This window comes from Somniosus microcephalus, chromosome 32, assembly GCF_052327205.1.
Source record: "Somniosus microcephalus isolate GS21.2 chromosome 32, FLI_Smic_1.0, whole genome shotgun sequence".
Classification (NCBI taxonomy): domain Eukaryota; kingdom Metazoa; phylum Chordata; class Chondrichthyes; order Squaliformes; family Somniosidae; genus Somniosus; species Somniosus microcephalus.
Genome location: NC_141018.1, coordinates 21,296,434 through 21,321,168, shown reverse-complemented (window position 1 = coordinate 21,321,168; position 24,735 = coordinate 21,296,434). Strand labels below are relative to the sequence as shown.

Sequence of the window (24,735 nt, the reverse complement as noted above, 5' to 3'; positions counted from 1 at the left end):
TCAGCACTGGGAGCATCACCTTGGATTTTGCGCTCAAGTCTCTGCAGTGGGACTTAGAACCCCCAACCTTCTGACTCAGAGGCGAGCGTGCTACCCACTGAGCCACAGCTGATATGATTAATGCCAAGGCATCAGGAGGGCGTGGGAGAATTGGGAAAAGCCCAAGATCAAAAGGGGTAGGCCAAGGGAAATAATTCCTGGGTGATATAAGGAGTGGGACAAATATGCAAGACGGACAAAGCAACAGCACACGAAGAGGTACAATTGACACAGGATTTTACACACTATTATCTAACTCAATACATGACAGTGACACTTGAAGGCAATGGCTATGGTTACTTAGTGTACTGCCTTGTTATGTAACTGAGCCATATTGAGCATCAGTTACTGGTCTGTGCTGCGTTAGTAATAGCAGAGGACGGGCTGGAGGAGTGCTATAATTTCCCTCAAAACCTCCGGGCTGGGAAGAACCATAGCATCACAGAATGATACAGCACTGAAGGAGGCCATTCGGCCCATCGTGCCTGGGCCGGCTCTTTTGAGAAAGAGCTCTCCCCTGCTCTTTCCCCGCAGCCCTGCAATGTTTTCCAATCAGCCAGCGTTTTAATTCCGCATTGCTAGCCAGCCACTCCTGCTGAAAAGTATACGCGTGTGAATGGCAGCGGAGGCTAGGACTGGGCTCGCACATACATTTGGAGGGCAGCCAATGCCTTTGGAACTCTACCTCAGTGACAGTCAGTGCCTTTATGAGAAGGGAGGAAGAGGAGGCAGAAATAGGAAGACAGTGGCAAAATTAAAAATAAATTCTGGTCAACAACAACAACAACTTGTACTTATATAGCACCTTTAAACGTAGTAAAACGTCCCAAGGCGCTGCACAGGAGTATTATAAGACAAAAAATTTGACACCGAGCCACATAAGGAGAAATTAGGGCAGTTGAGGTAGGTTTTAAGGAGCGTCTTAAAGGAGGAAAGAGAGGTAGAGAGGCGGAGAGGTTTAGGGAGGGAATTCCAGAGCTTAGGGCCCATGCAACAGAAGGCACGGCCACCAATGGTTGAACGATTATAATCAGGGATGCTCAAGAGGGCAGAATTCGAGGAGCGCAGATATCTCGGGGGGTTGTGGGGCTGAAGGAGATTACAGAGATAGGGAGGGGCGAGGCCATGGAGGGATTTGAAAACAAGGATGAGAATTTTGAAATCGAGGCGCTGCTTAACCGGGAGCCAATGTAGGTCAGCGAGCACAGGGGTGATGGGTGAACGGGACTTGGTGCGAGTTAGGACATGGGCAGCCGAGTTTTGAATAGGGCATTCATTTGCAAATGAATGTCTTTTTTTTTGCCCTACTCTATCTAGTGTTCTAGTCCGAATGGTAAAACCCTGAATTCTAGAGGTAACGCACAGCTGGTCGATTCAGCGTAAACTTGCCCGTTATTATCGGAATAACTTTGCCGCTGCACTGCTAGCAGTGGAGGCTGAAGGTGGCAAAGTTACGATCTGCTTGTACAATGAAAGCAGCGGCCAAAAAATGCCATTTCCTGTTCATTGCAGCGAGGAGCGGTCTGTGTTGCCTACCTCAATTCGAGCTTTTGGCTCAAAAAATAAAAATAATTCTAATGTGCATAAAGTTGATAAAATCCGTCGAGAGGCTTTACGTTGAGTTTCTGCTTTTGGTAAGCTAACAGACAAGATCATCCAAGTACAAGCTCCTTTGAACTGCTGTTGTTCAACGTTTATTTTCCACACTGCAGCACTGGATAATTACTTTGTCGTAGTTGAAGCTGATTAACCTGTTTTCTGGTGAATCGAAGCCCACCGCCCCCATTTTTCAGTAGCATTTTTTAAAGTCCCGTGCCAATGATCCTCAGATCTGCTCGGGGGAGGTTTTATCATGCAGCGGAGTCCTTGTGTGCCCACATGTCTGTAATTCTTTGCCTGGTTAGTCCTGCTTTGTTTAACTTGGCTGACTGCCCAGACGTGGTGACATCACCTGCTATTTCATCATTTCAGATATGCATGCAAGTATAAAATGCAACGGGGAAGTCAGAAGTTAAGTTAGATTTGCAATGGAAATAAGAGCTGCTGACTGCATTTGAATGAACAGTTATCATAACCCAAAACAACACCGTCAGAAAAGGCTCGTCTTTAAATCATAACTGAAGCAGCCTCTGTGCATTAAAAAGGAACTTGCTCCTTGTTTCCTACAGTAAACGACTGGCACTGGCTTTGCTTATTCTCAAGCAGTTCAGACGTACTATTTTTTTTTGGCTTCGAGAGGTGCTTTGACTTTTGTCTGCAGGCTTTATGTGCGATCACAACCGGCTTTGCCTCTTTTTCCTGTTGCTCCCCTTGTCTGGGGTGCGAGGTGCTATTTGTTACAGACCCGAAAGCTGAGCTTTGCCTCGGCAGGTCCTGCCACTGAAGATTCTTGCTGCTTTGGCTGAAGATACGTGCCAGCAGAGGTGGATCGTTGCATGACAAGAAATGAATCGTTTAACTTGTTTGGCGGATTGCCTTTGGAAAGGTAGGTACAATCTCTAATGTGCTTGCGTTGATCATTTCTCCCCCTTTCTCTTCTTCAAAGTGCATTTGGGATCAGTAATGTGGCCGGGAGTTCCTTTCACTGTAGAACAATATGAGAGACTTAAGTAAAATATACAATGCCGGTCTGCAGCTGTTGGGGTGCATTCATTGCATCAGCTCCCTAGCATGTTATTTTTCAAACATTTTCCTGCAAATCCCAGATGTGCTTGAAAATGACCTTGTCTTAACCTGCGAAAATAATATCTGTACAGGCTGCAATTGAACGGGCAGAACAGAGCTGAATAACGACTTTCATAAATGAAGATCGTGCTCATGTGTGTAAACACATTATATGAGAACCTCGAAATCTGGTAGTATGATCAAGAGACAAGCCAGTTTGTTTAGCTCATTTAGGGTTTATGTTCAGGACCTCTGTAAACTATTAACAAATGTACCGCAGTGCCAAACCCACATTCCTCTACTCCCTGCCGCATCAAGATTCAGTCCATTTCCTTTTTGCAAGTTGAACCAAGTCCATATTCGCTGTGCTTCTATTCCACAAGCGAATAATTCAACAGTATGAAGCAGTCACCCCCTTAAGTTTACTTTAAGCTGACAATCATAACTCCTGATTGTAAAGAAAGAACGCCTACATACCTCACGGAATAATTACCTTCAGGATTGCAAAAACTTTTATAACGCCACCCCAATACACATTTACTTATGGGACCGTGCAAAGTGAAATGCATATATTATCATGAGATTACACACACGTTATGTATTTGGAAGTAATTTTAGTATCACAAGTCAGGGCGTCGAGAAACCCATAGGGGGATTCGAATACACATAACTTCTCTGAGAGGAATAATGCCCCAGATTTTGCTGTCGATATAACAGCTAATGGCGCTCCCCGTTATTCAAGCGTAAACCATACAGCAACGGCAGGCAAGGGACAGATGCCGCTAGCCGAAGGTTGCTGCCTGAGTTGCGTTAGCTTCGCGAATACGACATTTGGTTATCTGCTTCGCCATTGAAATGCATTGAATGGTGTGAAGTTGATGTATTTGCGCGGTTGTTACGACTTCAATTCGCCACAGACGGGTTAAGTCTTGTCATTACACACGCAAGTACCCTTTTAACAACGTGATAACTGTTAATTACTGCCAGCCTCTCTGGCACTGAAAATTGGCCAGTAAAACTATGGAGTCTCATTCCTTCAGGTCTTAATTGTTGTTGGAGATTTTTTTTAAATATCAAAAAAATTTAAAAAATTGAAAGTTTTACTTTTTCTTTCTGTCTCTTTTCTCTCTTTCTCTCTTAATTTAATCTTTTTTTCCCTCTCTTTGGCCGCGATTTCACCAGCGGAGGTGGGATCGTGGCGGGAGAGGTAGTTAGCGGGTTGCGGTCTCACTCCCGGCTGTCAAAAGGATTTTTCATTAATAGGGCTTGTTAAGCCCACCCTGCGGGGTTCCCAGACAATTAAAAGGAAGCGGGTCTGATGATGTCATCAGCCGGTTTCCTTAAAGGGACCATGGCCGCATTCATTTTGACAGTTGTGCTGTCAGTGTTCTACTGCATTGAGGTGCTGCAAATACTGACAATCACTGCACGCCTGCACCCAGGCTCTCCCATGACTCCCTCCATATGGTTATGGAGGGAGTTACAGCATGCAGGGAGGTTCTCTTCCCTTCCAATGGGCGGAAGAGACCTCCCCAGGACACCAACACAGCCTGGTTGCGCATTGCACAGGAGGGCACAAGCACGGATGTGGTCAGGAGGACCAGGCTGCAGTGGCACAAACCTTTCAATGATCTCAGCAGATCAAGAAACGTTACTGCAAAGCCACACTCAACCTCATCCTGCTGTGCCTCTCATCACATCCCCATAACTCTGCCTTCCCAACCCTAATCCTGCACATCCTTACTCACACCAACTTACCTTGCACCTCCACCCATCCCTCTCTATCTACATTATCACATCCCCATCTCACTAGCCACCCCTCACACTCACCCTCATCCTAATCCAATCATACCAACTAACAACACACAAGGGTAGGCACTTGGGTGTTTTATGCAATGTTCATGTAAATTTTCTGTTAAACATTGAAACCTTTATTTTCAACACTTTCCGGTCTTGGACAGATTTGTGTGCACCTTTAGAAGTGGCTTAGTGAGTTGCAGTGAATGGTGAGACATGGCGGTACCCCCCACAATGGTGATGAGTGTGAAAGGAATGGCTTGGTCATTGTAGGGATGCTTTATGGTGTTGCTGTGGGGTGGTACCAACCTGGCATATCATGTGGCAGCCAGGGTGTTCAGCGTCTAGTGAAGTAAATGTGGCCATGGTGAGGCCATCCCTGGCGTCCCGGGCAGCAATGTGGTCGGGTGCTGATGGCCTCTGTCCTGTGCAGCGTCAGTTGATTGCGGAGAAGGTTGGAGGTGTTGTTGTTGGTGCTGCTGGTGTGCCTGGTGCTGCTGGTGTTGGGGTTGATCGTGGTCAGATTCTGAGGACCAAGGTGTGAGAGAGTAAACCATACCCATTCCGATGTAATAGATAGCAGGCAACGGAGAGATGACAGAAGCAAATCCGTCAATGGTGAGAGAGGTTGTTCTAAAGAGGTGCCACTGGATAGAGAGTTTGCTCTGAACACTTGCAAGCTACAGAAAGCTCTATGGAAAAATTGGGTATCGCCCATTTTGGGGCGTTAATATCGGCCGGGCGCAAAGTTTAGCGCCCGGCGCTAATTATCGCCTCCGACTGCAAAATTTGCCTCTATCGCCCCTGGAGGTGATTTGAGCGTTGAATCAGGCGCTACACACCTCTCTTAAGGTGCTAACGTCAGAGAGCGAGGCGCTACCTCAGAACGCTACTGAAGCTCAGGCGATGTCCGTTACCATGGAAGCCAAACAGACTGGCGCCATCCAGTTCTTAAAGGGGAGGGGCCATCTTGCTGGCCAGCCACACCCTGCTCATTGCAGCCTTGAATCTCGGCCTGGAGAGACCTCAAAAGCAATTGTGTTGGAAGCACTGATGGATAGGCCCAGGGAAAGAGCTCGGCGCTTAGGAACCTCAAAAGTGGCGCTGAGGACGAATCTCCTTAGGACAGCGTTAAATCTCTCCAGACGTCTCTCTCCCTCTCAACCTGCGTGTACCAAAAATTTTGCCGACAAGAAAAGGCAGGAAGTGCCCGCCTTTAAATAGCGCTCCCCCAGGCCCTTCCTGACTTGAAAACATTCCCCTCTACCTGTCGTTCCTAGCGGCAGGCGCTAAGGCAGGGGGCGCGACTCAATATCCGGTCCGGGGCGCTACCAGGGCGTTGCACGCTTGCATGACGTCACGATCTGCTAAGTTGCTAGCGCCCCCCCTGGAGGCGCTAACGGGAGGTGCTAACCAACCAAATGTTTCCCCCTATATGTCTTACAAACGCAGTAACCAACAGTTTCTGAGCTCTGAAACTGAACAGCTGCAACATGGTATCCTTTATACCACTTCTGCAGCTGTCAGCTTATCAGATAAACCAAAGCAGACTCAACTCACGCCAGGGTGAGCTGGCTGGCGTGTTCCCCGAGCAGCGGGTAACCCGCGGGAGGAACACGTAAAATTACACGGTCGGCTCAAAATAGCATTAAATTGGCTGTTAACAAGCCATTTTTTTATGTCTCTTTCTGTAACTAACTTGACATTGAATTCACCCCCTCTAATTTACACTTCCTTCTCCGTCCTTGCGCTGTATATTTCTCAATCCTTCAATCTGATTGATTGACTGTCCACTCAGGTCCCCGATGCCCCCAGTTTCCCTCACTGCGCCATTAACAGCTCACACTTTCAGCAACTTGACACGCAGAAAATCTAAAAAAAACAAGTGTGCAAAGGGCAAGTCCAGCTCACGGCAGATGGAGGCCCTGCTACGGCAAGTTCTAGGCCGAATATTAATTTCAGAAAGTAGTCTCCGTCATTTGAATCAGAACTTATTACATGTGTGATATAAATGTACGATAGCAAAATACTGCAGATGCTGGAAATCCGAAATAAATGTGATATAAATGTAACTTAATTTTCCGAATTAAGATCCTGGTGAATTTAGGATAAAGGCACTAAGGGCAATTAAAGAAGATTTCACCAATTTTCTCTCCTCCCCAAAGGCTCTTCCGAGGGACAGTTCCACGGAGACGGAACCTCACCAAGTGCCCATTACTCATGTGGAGCCTTAGTTTCTAAGTTTTCTATGCAGAGAGTTGCAACTTTAATTCTTTGCAAGAGATTTTTAACTTTAGCTTGCAAAACAAGCAACATATAGAAATAAAAACAGAAAACGCTGGAAATACTCAGCGGGTCAAGCAGCATCTGTGGAGAGAGAGAAACAGAGTTGACGCTTCAGGTCGCTGACCACTTTCGTCAGAACTGGAAAAAGTTCGAGGTGGGACAGGATTTTTAATCAAGTGTAGGGGCCGGGAAAGGGGGGGAGGGGAGGACAGGGCAAAAGGGAAGGTCTGTGATCGGGTGGAAGGCAGGAGAGATTAAAAGACAAAGGGGGTGCGAGGCAAAAGGAGATGGCAACGGGACAAGTAAAGAAACAAAAGATGGGTCTGGAAGGGCTGTAAACGGGGGTGGCAGAATCATCAACAGCTGCCGTCCGAAAAAAATTGGGGCAGAAGTTATGGCCGGATATTGTTGAACTCAATGTTGAGTCCAGAAGGTTGTAAAGTGCCTCATCGAAAGATGAGGTGCTGTTCCTCGAGCTTACGTCGAGCTACATATAGATATTTTTAACTTGTAAATGACATGTGGGATCATTCCCTAAGGAAACAGGGACACTGTTTTCATTCTTTTTTCTGACTGCATGCCTCTTTTTTTAGATCTGAAAAACATGACGATTATGCAATGAATTTGAATGCTGTTGGTGAAGTTAAATATATGTAAATGTTGACCATGACAAGGCACAAAAGAGGATATATTGCTGAAGCAATCATTGTTTCCACTAAGTGGTTTTGTTCCTCCTCAGACTCTGAATCAAGCAAGAACTAGCAGAACACAACACCTGCGGTAAGTTTATTTCTGTTCCTATAGTTATAGAGAAACGCTAATTTTATTGCATTCTAGCCAAGATGTCTAAGAAAACAGTTAGCAGAGGTTTACTTATAAATGCATTAAAAGCAAATCATAGGTCAAAAGTGAAGCCGCCTGGAAGACTAAGACAGCCAAGGAATGGCAAGCTTCGAGGTATAGCACGTTATTTCGACAGCCAGATGGCGCTAACCTGACTTTGCGCAAAAGTACAATAGTGCCACCTAGAGGCTGAGCACCACGACTGAAAGAACCTCTCCGGAGCTCCACCGCTATCTCACTGTTTATCCAGAGAGCAGCGGAGCCGTATCAACTAGGATTGTTAACTATTTGATGGCTTGTCTATGGAAAGAAAGAACTTGCATTTCTATAGCACCTTTCACGACAACAAAAGCGCTTTACAGCCAATGAAGTACTTTTTGAAGTGTAGTCACCGTTGTAATGTAGGAAACGCGGCCGCCAATTTGCGCACAGCAAGCTCCCACAAACAGCAATGTGATAATGGCCAGATAATCTGTTTTAGTGATAAGTATTGGCCAGGATAATCCCTCTTCTTCGAAAGAGTGCCATGCGATCTTTTTACATCCACCTGAGAGAGCAGATGGAGCCTCGGTTTAACGTCTCATCTGAAAGACGGCATCTCCAACAGTGCAGCAGTCCCTCAGTACTGCACTGCCTAGATTTTTATGGTCAAGTCTCTGGAGTGGGACTTGAACCCACAACCTTCTGACTCAGAGACAAGAGTGCTGCCCACTGAGCCACGGCTGAACTCTGAATTAGTTGATCTCAACCCAGGCAACGGTGGAGGTGCTAGAATTGGCCTCAGTTCCCCTTGATTAGGACAGGGATAATTAGCCAAGCTCACTGCTTCTGATTGCTGTCCAGCAACCAGTGCTGGGACATCTTTATCTGTGGCTGTCGGGCGAGAACAAGATCAACATCAGTTGTAATGCTCCCCCACTCCTCCCCATGGTTCAATAGCCTCGCTGCCTATGTTTCCACATGACTAATGGGCACTTGGTGAGATGCCTGCGAAATTGCACCCCAGCACAGCCTTCAGGAACAGAGAGAAAATTGGTGAGAAAACAGAATTTTAAAAAACGATTTCTTTAAAAAAATACACATTTCAAGCCAGTTCCTGGGGGGAGAAGAACACTGACGCCTAATGACGGGAAAAATAAAAAGAAGGATTGCCAGTGGGAGCAAAAAGGGGAGAAATCAGCCCATATTGAACTAACCACAACTCAGTAAGCTCTTGTACGGTGATGCAACATTGATACCAATATATCTGTGTTAAGGATGAGAAAGACTATTGGGCCAATTCGTGGCCACCCCATCCTTGGCTGACCTCATCCCTGTTTACCAACCCCTTCCACATCCCACATCTTTAAGAAGTCACACAACACCAGGTTATAGTCCAACAGCTTTATTTGAAATCACAAGCTTTCGGAGCGCTGCTCCTTCGTCAGGTGAAGTGAAGAGTTGCATATAAGCACAGCATATATAGTCAGAGAACACTGCCAGATGATTACAGGTAATCTTTCTAACTGCCCTTTATCACACCTCGGCAGAGAGATAATCACAGCAATCAAAGGTGTGAATGGTGTCCAAACAGGTCAGTCAGGAAAACATTACATCAAAGAACAATGAGGTGGGGTCACAAGGGGTCGGACCCGCTGTGATTTCCAGCAAAAAAATAGTTTTTTGTTTTTCAATACAGACCCCAGCATCTGCAACATTTGACTTCTATCTTGGTTAACCGATTCGAGGATATATGATGGGCATGAATGGCTGTGGCCATGCCTGTCCTACTAAGTCCTGTGCGTCACCAGAGCTGCTAAAGCAGAGTCTTTGCCTCACCACCCCCTTTAAGATCCTCTTTTAAAACTCACCCCTTCTGACCGATCATTCTTCCTAATTTCAGGTTATCTCCTTACAGCTCTGAAGCGCCTTGGACTGCTTGTCTGCATTAAAGGCGCCCATATATGCTGTTGTCAGCATTTGCAGACTGGCGAGTTCGAAAAACAAAATGAAGGAAATAACAGTGATGCAACAATATTGCGGGAAGAATATTGCATGGCTTCACGTCTGCACCTTCTGCTTTAGGTATAAGTGCAGGGCAGTTGAACAAGCGACTATTTCAGTAGTCTGCCTACGTCAATTGGCAATCTTTCACTTCTCTTGCTGTGGTTTCAGGTTTGTAATATAAATCTACATTTATGACTGTCACCAAGTCATGAGGCACGAGTCACAATGCAATCAGAACCGCTCATTTGAATATTTCAACATTGACATATGCTTGCAGAGCAACACAAGGATCATCTCTCTTAGGCGTAGAGGTATGTTTGATTACATGTCATAAATATTGATGCTGAAAATTCAAACCAAGAGTTCATACTCAAGTCCAAAACAAATAGGTGTCTCATACAATTCAATAACTTACATTGTTTTAAAAAATGTATTCGTTTTTATGGGATGTGGACGTCGCTGGCAAAGCCAGCATTTATTGCCCATCCCTAATTGCCCTTGAGAAGGTGGTGGTGAGCCGCCTTCTTGAACCGCTGCAGTCCGTGTGGTGAAGGTGCTCCCACAGCGCTGTTAGGTAGGGAGTTCCAGGATTTTGACCCAGTGACGATGAAGGATCGGCGATATACTTCTAAGTCAGGATGGTGTGTGACTTGGAGGGGAACTTGGAGGTGGTGGTGTTCCCATGCGTCTGCTGCCCTTGTCCTTCTAGGTGGAAGAGGTTGCGGGATTGGGAGGTGCTGCCAAAGAAGCCTTGGTGAGTTGCTGCAGTGCATCTTGTAGATGGTACACACTGCAGCCGGTGATGGAGGGAGTGGATGTTTGAGGTGGTCGAGGGGGTGCCAATCAAGCGGGCTGCTTTGTCCTGGATGGTGTCAAGCTTCTTGAGTGTTGTTGGAGCTGCACTCATCCAGGCAAGTGGAGAGTATTCCATCACACTCCTTACTTGTGCCTTGTAGATGGTGGAAAGGCTTTGGGGAGTCAGGAGGTGAGACACGCCACAGAATACCCAGCCTCTGACCTGCTGCATAACCTGTGCCTTTCGGCTGTGATAAGTAAAATGATCAAAGGCTGAGGAAACCTGATCACTCTAGGAGACTTTGGAGGATCAACAGAAGAGGCAGGAGGGGTCACGTCAAGGGGGGAAAAAATCTTCTAAATTCTAACGATAAAAATATTTTATGCAAACTAGAAACATCTTCTAGCAATATTAAGACAGAGAAAGAAGTGAGACTGGTGACGAGAAAAAGGAAGCAATACGGAAACAGATGGACAGAAAAGTGGAGGTGATGATGGATCAGGAAGTGGTCTGAAATGAGCAAGTCAGTTTCTCAACGAGGGGCCGACTGATCGGAGTCTCAAAATGAGATTGAACTTCACGGGAAACTCAGAAGTAAAAGTAGAAAATGCTGAAAGCACTCAGCAGGTCAAGCAGCATCTGTGGAGAGAGAAACAGAGTTAACGTTTCAGTTCTGATGAAAGGTCACGGACCTGAAACATGAACTCTGTTTCTCGCTCCACAGATGCTGCCTGACCTGCTGAGTGTTTCCAACATTTTCTGTTTCTCTTTCAGATTTCCAGCATCCGCAGTATTTTGCTTTTGTGTCCGAAGTAAAGGTATCTGGTTGGGTTAGATAATTAAACATGACCGCCTTAGGTTATGGTTAACTGATAATGTAGATAGTTTGTTGGTAACTACCGCTGGTTAGCAAGTAGGCACTTTCTTGTCATAACCAGAAATTCAATGGTATTACCATCGCCGAATCTCCCACCATCAACATCCTGGGGGTCACCATTGACCAGAAACTTAACTGGACCAGTCACATAAATACTGTGGCAACAAGAGCAGGTCAGAGGCTGGGTATTCTACGGTGAGTGTCTCACCTCCTGACTCCCCAAAGCCTTTCCACCATCTACAAGGCACAAGTCAGGAGTGTGATGGAATACTCTCCACTTGCCTGGATGAGTGCAGCTCCAACAACACGCAAGAAGCTCAACACCATCCAGGACAAAGCAGCCCGCTTGATTGGCACCCCATCCACCACCTTAAACATTCACTCCCTCCACCGCCGGCGCACCGTGGCTGCAGTGTGTACCATCTACAAGATGCACTGCAGCAACTCGCCAAGGCTTCTTTGGCAGCACCTCCCAAACCCGCGACCTCTTCCACCTGGAAGGACAAGGGCAGCAGGCGCATGGGAAGATGGGGCCAGATGGGGCCGGCTTCCAGCACGACGTTTTTTTAAGCTAGCGCAAAGGACCGCGGAGGCTCGATTTGCACTGGGCGTAATTTGCGCTTGAAATCCCTCGCTCTTCTGCACGGGTTTGGCCGCTTTGGGGCGACTAGCGCTGAAAGGAACAGCGCAAACTCCAGGCCCAGCTTACACACGAAGAATGGTAATAGGGACGAAAGGTCTGGTAAAGGACCAGGAAGGCCCGAGATTTAACTCTGGTGTGTGCGGAGTTCGGTGAGCTTGGCTACCTGTGAAACGTACCCCGTCAAGCATCAATGTCTTCAGGAGAAGGACAAAAGGCGTTAAAGAAAAGTCTACATACTCTGGAGGGTAACACTGCCGGTACTTGCAACTGGAGTCGATACGCTTACGTCTCGCCTATACTTCCCGATCAGCCGGCCTGAGCCTTGGCGTTCTGCACGAGCCCGCAGGCACGGCTTGTCTGCCAAGGCAAGGACTTCTCAGTAGTTACCAGGGTGCTGCAAACATCCTGTCCTAATCCGAACCTCCAGCGCCGCAGGGGCAGCGACAGATCGAGCAAACACAAAGCACAATGGCAAACGCGGCAGAAACCATGGAAAGCGGCCGATGGGCCGCCGTCATTTCAGGATTAACGCGCGCCCAGTGGGCAACACCGAAGGTAAGCTCGGCAACGGGAAAAGAGGTCTGCGTGTCAGATAATGGCTGATTGCAATAATACCTCGGGGGACATTCCTCAACTGAAACCTGAACCTATACCTGGGGCAGAGGAAGGCCCACAGTTACTTGAACTACCGCTGGCTATTTTGGTGTGCAATGCTTATATTGTAAGAATCAACGGATTCCTATCTAAATCACTGAGGTCGAGTCTGTAAAGTCTGTAGGTTGTGCAGTAAATAACTTCAGAGACTTTAGAAGTACAAACAAAACAGGTCTTTACTATTCAGAGGTCTGGGCGATTTCTGCCCTAGTTAACGTATTCCAACCCTTATATACTGGTGTGGTCACTATCGGTATTACAGTATACATGAGCCAATAAATAGTGCCACCCTAAAGTAGTGCTCTTAAAGGCGAACGGTTACATTCTATAGTTCCCTTAAAGGTAAACGGTTACATACACAACACTCCTCCCTTTCTAGCTTATTACTTACAGAATCCCGTTAAACATACAATCTTCAACTTATATAGACAGTTGCAGATATACTCTCGATGGAGTCAACGTCATATAACAATTTACAGATATACTCTCGATGGAGTCAACGTCATATAACTTCATGTTTAACATAACATAATAACATATATAACTTCATGTCAAAACAGATCACAGATTCAGTCTCCGTAGGAACAGTTGCAACATACTCTTAGTGGAAACAGTTTACAGGTTCAGTCTCTGTGGAGGTTTCCGGATTCTGTCCGGATAACGCCGCAGTGGTGTCGTCATTCCCAGCGGTCCAGTAGGTGTCTCTGGTAAAGTCGATTCAGCTGGAACAACAGTGTCAGGTTTATCTGATTCTAGTATTACTAGATCAGAAGTAGGTGTTCTGGGTACTTCAGTTTCCACATTACTCGGGTAAGGTGGTGAAGTCGGCTGCTCATTTGTGGCGGACCCTATGATCTGGTCAACATGGCGCCTTATTACCTTGTCCCCAATGTCCACCGTGTACATCAACGGTCCTAGCCTTTTTTTAATAGTTCCAGGCTGCCATTTCTCCGTACGGTAGTCCCGGGCCAAAACTTGTTGCCCCATCTGGAAAGATCTGGTGGCCCTTTCATTCATGCCCTGGAATTGCCGGTTCTCTACGTCCCTTCTTACGTTTGGTTTGAGCAAATCCAGCCGGCATCTTAGGCGTCTATTGCAAAACATCATTGCGGGAGTTTGATTCGTGACCGCATGTGTTGCATTTCGATAGGCCAACAAAAAGCTATCCACCTTATGCTGTAAACTTATGTCTTCATTACTCATGGCCTTTATGGCCTTCTTGAAGGTCTGGACAAATCTTTCAGCCAGTCCATTGGAGGCGGGATGGTATGGGGCTGATGTGTAATGTTTAACCCCATTGCTTTTTAGAAATTTCTTAAATTCCTCAGACACAAATTGCGGCCCATTATCGGAACAGACCTGTTCTGGCAGACCATTCCGTGCAAACATTGTCCTTAGCACCGTAATGATTTTTTCCGTCGTGGTGGTGGTCATCTTAATTACTTCCGGCCACTTGGAGTGGGCATCTACCGCTATTAAGAACATCGAGTCCATGAAAGGGCCCGCAAAGTCGATGTGTACTCTTTGCCAGGGAGATGAGGGCCACTCCCATGGGTGCAGAGGAGCCTGTGGTGGCGCGTTCTGAACCCTCTGACATCCTAGGCAATTCTTCGTTATCTCCTCTATGTCCCCATCGATGCCTGGCCACCACACAAACGCCCTAGCTAGGTTCTTCATCTTTACGCCCCCCAGGTGTCCTTCGTGCAGCTCCTTGAGTATTTTCTTTTGGAATTTGGGTGGAATCACCACTCTAGACCCACACATCAGGGTTCCTCGACACACAGACAGTTGTTCTTTCCTCTGTGCGAATGCTTGCAGTGTTGGTTCGCACTGCGCTGGCCATCCCTCCACCGTTAAGTCATAGACTCGTGAAAGGGTCGGGTCATTCCTTGTCTCATTTTCGATCATTGAGTTCGTGATCGGCAAACACTCCACTATTGATGAGTGGAACAACTCTACTGGGTCTACTGTCCTCGCTTCTTCTACCATTGGCAATGGCAAGCGTGATAGCCCATCAGCGTTTCCATGTTGCTTGGACCGTTTGTATTCAATATCATACTGGTGTGCCCCAAGTAAGACTGACCATCTTTGTAGCCTTTGTGCTGTCATGTTGGACACGGCCTTGTTCGGGTTAAATATGGACACCAACGGCTGGTGGTCTGTCAGCAATGTGAACCTCTTACATTGCAAGTAATGGTTGAATTTCTTCACGCCCCACACAAGACTGAGGGCCTCCCTGTCTATCTGGGCGTAATTTCGCTCCGCGGGTGTCAAAGATCGGGACGCAAAAGCCACTGGCCTTTCCGAGCCATTTGGTAGCCTGTGCGAAAGTACTGCTCCAATTCCGTACGGTGAAGCATCACACGCCAGCCGAAGGGGTAATGCTGGGTTGAAATGAGCCAACACTTCTTCAGAGGTAATCAACTCCTTGCTTCTGCGAAAAGCCTTTTTGCACTCCTCACTCCACTTCCATGGTGTCTCCTTTCGCAACAGCTCATTCAGTGGATGCAGCACCGTGGACAAATTTGGTAGGAACTTGTGGTAGTAATTGATTAACCCCAAGAATGATCTTAACTGTGACACGTTCCCTGGAGCGGGAGCCTTCACGACTGCTTCTATCTTCTCCGGTGATTTATGTAGTCCCTCGCGGTCAATGATATGACCGCAGTATGAGATTCGTTTTTGGAAAAACTCACACTTATTGCGGTTAACCCTAAGGCCATACTCCTTTAACCTGGTGAGTACCAGTTTCAAATTCGTGAGGTGTTCCTCTTCATCCATTCCCGTGATTAGGATATCATCCAAATAGCACTGCGTGCTTGGAATTCCTTGTAACACCTGTTCCATGGCCCTCTGCCAAATTGCTGGTGCCGAAGCCACTCCAAAGACCAGTCTGTTATAACGGTACAACCCTCTGTGGGTATTGATAGTTAGGTATTGGCGTGACTCTTCCTCAACCTCCATCTGTAAATATGCCTGAGCTAGGTCTATCTTCGTGAAGTGTTTTCCTCCAGCCAACGAAGCGAAAATATCTTCAATCCTTGGCAGCGGGTATTGTACCGACTGAAGCACCGGGTTCACTGTGATCTTGAAATCCCCGCAGATACGGACCTTCCCCGGTCCCCCTGGCTTACTACTTGGTGAGGATTTCATGACGGGTACAATGGCCGTGGCCCACTCACTGTGGTCTACTTTTGACAGAACCCCTGATCGTTCAAGTTCTTCTAGTTCTGCCTCCACTGCTGGTCGTATTGCATACGGTACCGACCTGGCCTTACAAAACTTTGGGCTTGCATGTTCTGCAATCTTGACCTTTGCTTTAATACCTCGTAGCTTTCCCAGTCCTTGCTGGAATACCTCTTTAGCTTCGTCTAATATTCTGGCCAACCGTTCAGGTTTGACGTCCTCTTTTTCGGGCTCCACCGTCATGGTGTTTAGTGCATGCCAATCCATCTTTATTTTCCGGATCCACTCCCGTCCCAGAAGTGGTGGGCCTCCCTCAGACAACACATACAGCTCCAACCGGTGGTGAACTTTATCTTTGTATTTCACCTTGACCTCTATCTTCCCGATGGGGAATACTTTTTGCCCCGTGTATGTCTTCAGTATCAGATCCGCATCCCGTAGTGGAATATGCTTGAAAAACTTTTGATAGTCATGCTTATTCATGACCGTCAACGCCGATCCGGTGTCCACTTCCATTTTTACTGGGACCTTTTCAATCGGTAGCGTTATCCAAATAGTTTGACGGTCGGCTTCATTGCTCACGTTGTGAATTCTTAGACCGTCCAGTCCTCTGCCTTTGGCGTGTGTGTCCGACTTCCGTTCCTTCAGACTCTTCCTATTTGCGTCATGTACCTTTCTGTCCCATTTTTGTGAGGACTCATTATTGTTGCACGTCGTTCCTGACTGGCACACTTTAGCTATGTGCCCGATCTTGCCACATTTCCAGCATTCCTGGTTTTTACCCCAGCATTGCTTTTGGTCGTGTGTTGACTTCCCACAACGATAGCATTTGGTGATATTACCTCGTTTAGGCATCTTCTTCTCTTCTCGAGAACAACACAAGTATTTCTTTACTTATTATTAATTTTTGAAAATTCTTAATAATTTCCAAGATGGCGGTTTCCCGCTTCCATCTTCTTCTTCTTCAGCGGTTTCCCCGCGAAAATGGCGGCTTTCCCGCGCTTCTCGCTCTCCCCGCCCACTTCAATGGCGGTTTTCCCGCGCTTGGCGGTCTTCACCCGGTCCCCCGACGCCGTCTGTCAGCCCGAGTGCGGCCCTTATCTATAATGCGATCACTGGATCGCGAAGCGGCTGCCGGCCCTTATCTGCAGATGCGATCGCTCTCCGGCTCTCGGCCCTTATCTGGAGATGCGATCGCTGGCTTGCAACGCCTCCCGCTCGGCTCTGGCTCCCCCGCTCGCGCGGTTCTCGGCTCTGACACTCCCGCGCCTACTCGCAGGCTCAGCGCTTCGTGGCAGCGGTTGCTGCACGGCTTCTCACACTGCCCGCGGTCCGGCTGTCACCCGACGCCGTTGGACCCGAATGCTTTGCCCTTCTCCTCCAAATACTTCTACCCCGTTTTTTAAAATTTATTTGTCTTAATTTTTTTTTTTCCTACTCACAGTCTCTTCGGCCGCCTTGTTTTAGGCTGATTGGCTCGCTCAAGATGTGGTAGCAGGGTAATCTGTGCCTGTTGCTGCCGCAGCTTTGCTGTTAATCTTCCAGCTTCCAGTAAGTACTATACTTTTAGTAGACGGAGCCTCGTGTTTTCTTTTTGAAGCTCTCTGCTACTGGTTAGTCTTGCCGCAGGGTACGATCAGACTCGTCGCCACTGTAAAGTCTGTAGGTTGTGCAGTAAATAACTTCAGAGACTTTAGAAGTACAAACAAAACAGGTCTTTACTATTCAGAGGTCTGGGCGATTTCTGCCCTAGTTAACGTATTCCAACCCTTATATACTGGTGTGGTCACTATCGGTATTACAGTATACATGAGCCAATAAATAGTGCCACCCTAAAGTAGTGCTCTTAAAGGCGAACGGTTACATTCTATAGTTCCCTTAAAGGTAAACGGTTACATACACAACAGAGTCAGTTCAGTAAATTAACCGAATTTAATTAAACTGGTGAACAAAACAAAAACATGCAGGAGCAACAACAAACAGGTCTATACAGTAGCTTGTTCCACGAGGTCTGAACTCAGAACCTCCCACCTCTGACGTCATGACGTCATCACGTTTCCCGCCACTCAGGGCAGCACGTGACCAACGTGATGACGTCATCGCGTTGTTTCAGGGTTTTTACAGAAAGCTTGTTTACACTCAGCAAACGGACATAGGTGCTGTAACATTGCTTTAAAGACAGTTATTCATTTGTATAGGAGTTCATTGGTGGTTTTACCACAATATCATGTCACAGTTTGGAACACTTTAGCCGTATACCAGATGGATCATCTTGGGTTCAAATCGCAGGCAATGGAGAGTTGTATTTAAGGCTCACATTTCTGGTGCCCCAGAAGCCAATTCAGATGACTCAGACGCATATTTAGTCTACAATGACCAAAAAGTGTCTATTGCGTGTGTGGGACAAGGACAACAAGCACACAACTTCTTTTGTGCCTCAATTGCAATAAAATGCTGCATTGATACACGGTTTCAATGAAAGGACAAACTGGCAATTGTACCGTATCTTTCACGATAGGAGAACGCTCCGAAGCGTTTCAGTCAATGGAATTACTTCAGAAGTGCGGTCAAGTAATCTGCCCGCAGAGAGGGTCTCACGGCTCCTGTACATTCCGGGCAACACTCAGCAACTCAGGCGAGATACCTGTGGACAGAGGAAGGCAGGGTTAAACATTTCAGGCCGATGGCCTGTCGCCAGAACCAGATGTCCAGCATCTGCAGTATTTCGTATTTTTGGTTGCGATCTTTTAAATCCGCCTGGGCAGGCAGACAGGTCCTCGGTTTAACACCTTGTCTAAAAATACCAAACTCCTTTGGCACTGCATTGAAGCCACAGCTTAAATTATATACTCCGAGGCGTGGGGCTTGAAATATAGAAACATAGAGAAATAGGAGCGGGAGTAGGCCATTCGGCCCTTCGAGCCTGCTCCACCATTCAATAAGATCATGGCTGATCCTCTATCTCAATACCATATTCCCGCTCTCGCCCCATACCCCTTGATGCCTTTTGTGTCTAGAAATCTATCTCTCTCCTTCTTAAATATATTCAGTGACTTGGCCTCCACAGCCTTCTGTGGTAGAGAATTCCACAGGTTCACAACCCTCTGAGTGAAGAAATTTCTCCTCATCTCAGTCCTAAATGTCCTACCCCATATCCTGAGACTGTGACCCCTCGTTCTAGACCCCCCCCCCCCCCAGCCAGGGGAAACATCCTCCCTGCATCCAGTCTGTCCAGCCCAGTCAGAATGTTATACGTTTCAATGAAATTCCCCTCTCATTCTTTTAAACTCTAGTGAATACAGGCCTAGTCGACCCAATCTCTCCTCATACGACAGTCCTGCCATCCCAGGAATCAGTCTGGTGAACCTTCGCTGCACTCCCTCTATGGCAAGAATATCCTTTCTTAGGATTTGTCACTAGAGTTTAGAAGAATGAGAGGGGATCTCATTAAAATGTATAAAATTCTGACAGGGTTAGACAGACTGGATGCAGGGAGGATGTTTCCCCTGGCTGGGGTGGGGGGGTGGTGGGGGCTCTAGAACGAGGGGTCACAGTCTCAGGATACGGGGTAGGACATTTAGGACTGGATTCCCAATGGGCCACATCTGCATTGTGTGCTACATGGTATCCTGCTCCTGTCATTATAAAACAGCACATCCTCTAACTTACTGTGAACAACACAGGAAATCCAACACTATGTTAAAACTTTTAGAAATTTGCATTACTTTTTAGCTTAAAGCCGGGTCGGGGGGGGTCACAGTTTTCCCCTCAGCATGCTCAGTTTTTTTTTCAGTTGGCTCTACTAGTCTTGCACACGTTCATTGGGTTGATTTACTGAAGTCACCGCAGTGGTAGGCGATGTGTGGAGCGAGCAGGCCGTCCACCTGATGGAGCGGAAAGAGGCCGGAACTGTTTTCATGGCCAGGCCTCATTTGCGGCCTATCGTGCGATTCGCCAATCAGGAGGGGTGGGGAATCCGGGCAGCTCTACCGCTAAGCCCACCCAGGGAAAAGAGGCGATCCCGGGTGAGGGTATAATTTAAAACATTTACGTGGTAATCTATAGAGTATTGTCCTCGAGAAACCAAATCTGTACAGTCGAAACTAAGGCCATACATGACCCATGAGCCCTGGCAATCTGGCTCACGAAATCCAGGCACTCAGTTCTATCTGTGATTTTTATTTCCTGTTTGTGCAGCTGGAGGTCTGTAAAGGGCACATAGAAATATCAAGTTATGTGAATTTCCCTCAAGTATCCATTCCAATGTTCATTCATAGGATTACATAGGATATACGGCACAGAAACAGGCCATTCGGCCCAACCAGTCCATGCCGGCGTTTATGCTCCACACGAGCCTCCTCCCGTCTTTCCTCATCTAAATCTATCAGTGTAACCCTCTATTCCCTTCTCCCGCATATGCTTGTCCAGCCTCCCCTTAAATGCATCTCTACTATTCGCTTCAACCACTCCCTGTGGTAGCGAGTTCCACATTCTCACCACTCTCTGGGTAAAGAAGTTTCTTCTGAATTCCCTATTGGATTTCTTGGTGATTATCTTATATTGATGGCCTCTAGTTATGCTCTTCCCCACAAGTGGAAACATTCTCTCTGTATTCACTCTATCAAAATTTTTCATAATTTTAAAGTCTCACCCCTCAGCCTTCTTTTTTCAAGAGAAAAGAGACCCAGCCTGTTCATCCTTTCCCGATATGTATACCCTCGCATTTCTGGTATCATCCTTGTAAATCTTCTCTGCATCCTCTCCAGTGCCTCTATATCCTTTTTATAATATGGCGACCTGTACGCAGTACTCTGTGGTCTAACCAAGGTTTGATACAGGCTTCGCATAACCTCCCTACTTTTCAATTCAGGGCAACCAAAGAGGAAAGACTATACACAGACATGATGCACCCCAGGTGACGTAAGAAAACTATTAGGCACTTGGTCTGAGTATTAAACAAGGCTTTAATCAACTGTTTTTCAACATGGAGATCTAGTTGTGTCCTTCACTAGTTCCTGTTAAAGAATGTCCTGAGCAAGCTGGGCCCATGCCCGAGTATTTATACTCTCCCTGGACAGCGCCACCAGCAGGCCACCCAGTATTATTTCACAAGTCATTTCCACATAAATGACAAGATTCATGTCACCAGGCATGCCCCTACTTTTCTGTAATATCTTACCAAAAAAAAGACAGTATTTTTGTTCTGGGTGAGCTGGACGGAATGTAGGACACCCACTCCTCCCCCATTAAGATGCCAAGTCAAGAGGCACCTATGGAATTTTGTTTCTGGGCCAACAAGATCCTTGTGGTTCAACATGCAAGTGGCTTGATGCGCTTCACATGACCCATCTACACAAGTTAAAGTAGAAGTGGTTCTTACACATTCTATTGTCTGTGTGCAAAACCACTTTACCTACGCTAAAGAGGATGTAGGACGACCAGCCTGGTGACCACAGAAATGGAATAACAAGTACTCAAAAGTTCCATTGGTACTCCGTTGCCCCACATACTGAGGCATGCTATTGCTTTTTTGGTTTCTGCTCAATGGGAACTGTTGTGTTTGTACCGCTATACACAACTACATAAAATAATAAAGTAGCAGAGACTGAGAGTAACTTCAAGTGATCTTTACTGGTTAACTGGAACTTCGGCACTGACTATACAAATCGATACGCGTCTGTTATATACGCTCGCAACTAAGGATGTACATCCACAAAACAAAGTAGTCCCTTCAATGTTGTATACATTACACTTCCTCCCCCTTTAGTTTAATAGTATATTAACGCAAAATTTCTATACTTAACATACAGAGCCTGTCTTTACAGTAACCTTTTTGTTTTCTTAAAAGTAACAAAATTCAAATTCCAACATAACATTTTATTTTGTCAACAGCCCTTTTACAAGTCAAGTCTCTGGGGAGGCCTCCTCTGCCTCTCTGGGTAACATCTCTCCAGACTCTTTTGCTTTGGGGAATGAGACTGTACAGGTACAGGTGCATCAGGTGAGCTATCAGCACAGGTAGAGCTCTCAGCTGTGGTTGAGGCTGGTGCTGATGCTGATGAATCAGGAGTGTCTGTTTCCATGTCAGGTGAGTCTGGGCGAGGTATAGGGGTGTTTTCCACCTGAACATCCAGAATTTGGTCCACATGACATCTCAAAACATTCTCTCCCACATCCACAGTATACATCAGTGGTCCCTCTCTTGTGGATATTGTCCCTGGTTGCCACTTTTCCATCCGGAAATCACGAGCAAGAACTGACTGTCCCACACTGAAGCTTCTTGTTGGCTTAGCATTCAAATGTTTGAACTGTTTGTTCTCTACATCACGACGTACATTCGGTTTAAGAAGGTCCATGCGAGATCTCAGGTTCCTGTTCAGAAACATCATCGCTGGAGTCTGATTAGTGGCTGCGTGTACTGCGTTCCGATAAGCAAAGAGGAAATTGTCTGTCTTGTGTTGCAGTGGTAGATTCTCGCTGTACATTGCTTTGATGGCCTTCTTGAAAGTCTGTACGAATCTTTCTGCCAAGCCATTTGTAGCTGGATGGTACGGGGTAGATGTGTAGTGCTTGATTCCATTTTTCCTCATGAAACCTTGGAATTCGTCAGAGACAAATTGTCGTCCATTGTCTGTGCAGATTTGTTCTGGTAGGCCATTTCTAGCGAACATGTTCCTCAGAACTGAAATGGTCTTTTCAGATGTGGTTAATTTCATTTTAATGACCTCGGGCCATTTGGAATGTGCATCGACTGCAATCAAGAACATGGAGTCCATGAACGGTCCAGCAAAGTCGATGTGCACACGTTGCCATGGTGATGAGGGCCATTCCCATAGATGGAGAGGGGCTTGTGGTGGTGCGTTCTGGACCTTTTGACATCCTGAGCAGCTCTTTGTCAGGTCCTCAATCTGTTTGTCAATTCCTGGCCACCACACGTATCCACGGGCAAGGCTTTTCATCTTTACCGTACCTAAGTGGCCTTCATGCAGTTCATCTAGCACTCGGTTACGAAGCTTGGGAGGAATCACAACTCGTGAGCCGCACATCAGTGTTCCCTGACACACTGATAACTGCTCCCTCCTAGCTGAGAATGCTGGAAACAATAAGTCACCAAGCGCTGGCCATCCCTTCACAAGTGATGTCATAAACTTTTGACAATGTAGGGTCATTGCGTGTTTCTCTTTCAATGAGGGAATTTGTCACTGGTAGCTGCTCAACTATTGTTGTGTGAAATACCTCTGCTGAGTCAACTGTTGTAGTTCTCTCTGAGGTCGGCAGTGGTAAACGTGACAAACCATCGGCGTTGCCATGTTGCTTGGTCCCCTTGTATTCAATGTCATACAGCTGAGCCCCTAGGAAGAGTGGCCATCGCTGCAGCCGTTGTGCCGTCATCACTGGAACGCCCTTCCTTGGGTTGAAGATTGAAACGAGAGGCTGGTGGTCAGTTAACAGTGTAAACTGTTGACCATACAAGTAGTGGTTGAATTTCTTGATGCCCCACACAAGGCTGAGGGCCTCTCGGTCAATCTGTGCATAATTGCGTTCAGCTGTAGTCAATGATCTTGAGGCAAAGGCTATTGGTCTTTCTGAGCCGTCTGGGAACTTATGTGACAACACGGCACCAATGCCATGGGGTGAAGCATCACATGCCAGTCGAATAGGTAAGGATGGGTCAAAGTGAGCTAGCACCTCTTCTGAAGTAATGAGTCTTTTACTCTCTTGAAAAGCTTGTTCACAGCTGTCACTCCACTTCCATTGTGGCCCTGTCTGTAGCAGTGCATTTAGTGGATGTAACACTGTGGATAGGTTGGGCAAGAACTTGTGATAGTAGTTCACCAGTCCAAGATATGGGCCTAGAAATTCAGTTGGGCCCTGTTTGGGGCGCCAAGCTCGCCTGGGCGCCGGAATTACCGCTGCGAGCGGAGCCACTAGCGCTATCCCGATATTCAGTTTCAGCACCCCAAACGGAAGCGGGCCGCTACTCGAGGCTCCCCGCGTCCCGCTTGGGGCGCTGAAACTGATTATCGCAGTGCAACGTGCCGCAGCGCCACACGCTGCGGCACGGCACGCTGCGGTACTGCAGGCCTTCCTCCCACTGTTAAGGGGGAGGTGCCTGCAACAGCGCGAGCCCCGCTCGCGAGTGCCGGCAAATGAGCCCGGCACCAAGGAGAAGTGCCGGGCTCTCGGGAAACAGCCGGCAATGCCGCGGGGGGGGGGGGTTTAGGAGGCCGGGGACGGAGGTGCTGGCAGGCGGCCGCCGAAAAAGCGGCCGCCCTGCACCTCCACCTTAATTTGCGCCACTACCGCCACCGGTAGGCCCTGTGAACCGGTCGCGATTTGCGACCGGCGTTAAAGAGGCGGGCGCGACCAAATATGGTGATCGGGGCGGGAGCGGGGCGCTGCGCACACCGATGACGTCATCGGTGGCGACGCAGCGCTACAGGCTAACGCCGCCATTAGCGCCCCGCTAAATATCGCGGGAGGTGTGGCCAATGGCGCTAAAGCCACTGAGTGCCCTCTTTGGGCGCTAACTGGTGGCGCAGCCCACTGAATGTCTAGGCCATGATCTCAACTGAGACACATTTTCAGGTGTTGGTGCATTAATCACAGCTTCAATCTTGTCTGGAGACTTATGTAAACCGTCCTTGTCAATCACATGTCCACAGTATGAGATTTCCTTTTTGAAAAACTCACACTTGTCTCGGTTCACTCGGAGCCCATACTCCCGTAACCTGATGAGCACCTGTTCGAGGTTGGAAAGGTGGTCGTTGTCATTCTTGCCAGTAATGATGATGTCATCAAGATAACACTGAGTACCTGGGATCCCCTGCAGGACTTGTCCATTGCCCTTTGCCAGATTGCAGGAGCTGATGCTATTCCGAATACCAGCCGATTGTACTGGTAAGGGCCTTTGTGCGTATTTATTGTCAAGTACTTCTTTGATGCATCATCAATTTCCATTTG

At 47.2% G+C, this 24,735-nt stretch overlaps 1 protein-coding gene across 1 annotated transcript in view; it reads left to right on the top strand.

Moving 5' to 3' along the window:
• Window positions 1-2,067: 2,067 nt before the first annotated feature.
• The window catches only part of prmt2ip (PRMT2 interacting protein), an 88,551-nt gene continuing 65,883 nt past the window's right edge, over window positions 2,068-24,735 (top strand). Inside the window, exons 1-2 of the mRNA XM_085972215.1 lie at window positions 2,068-2,524; window positions 7,526-7,566. The gene's annotated coding sequence lies outside the window, so the exon portion shown is untranslated. The remainder of the gene's footprint in view (window positions 2,525-7,525; window positions 7,567-24,735) is intronic.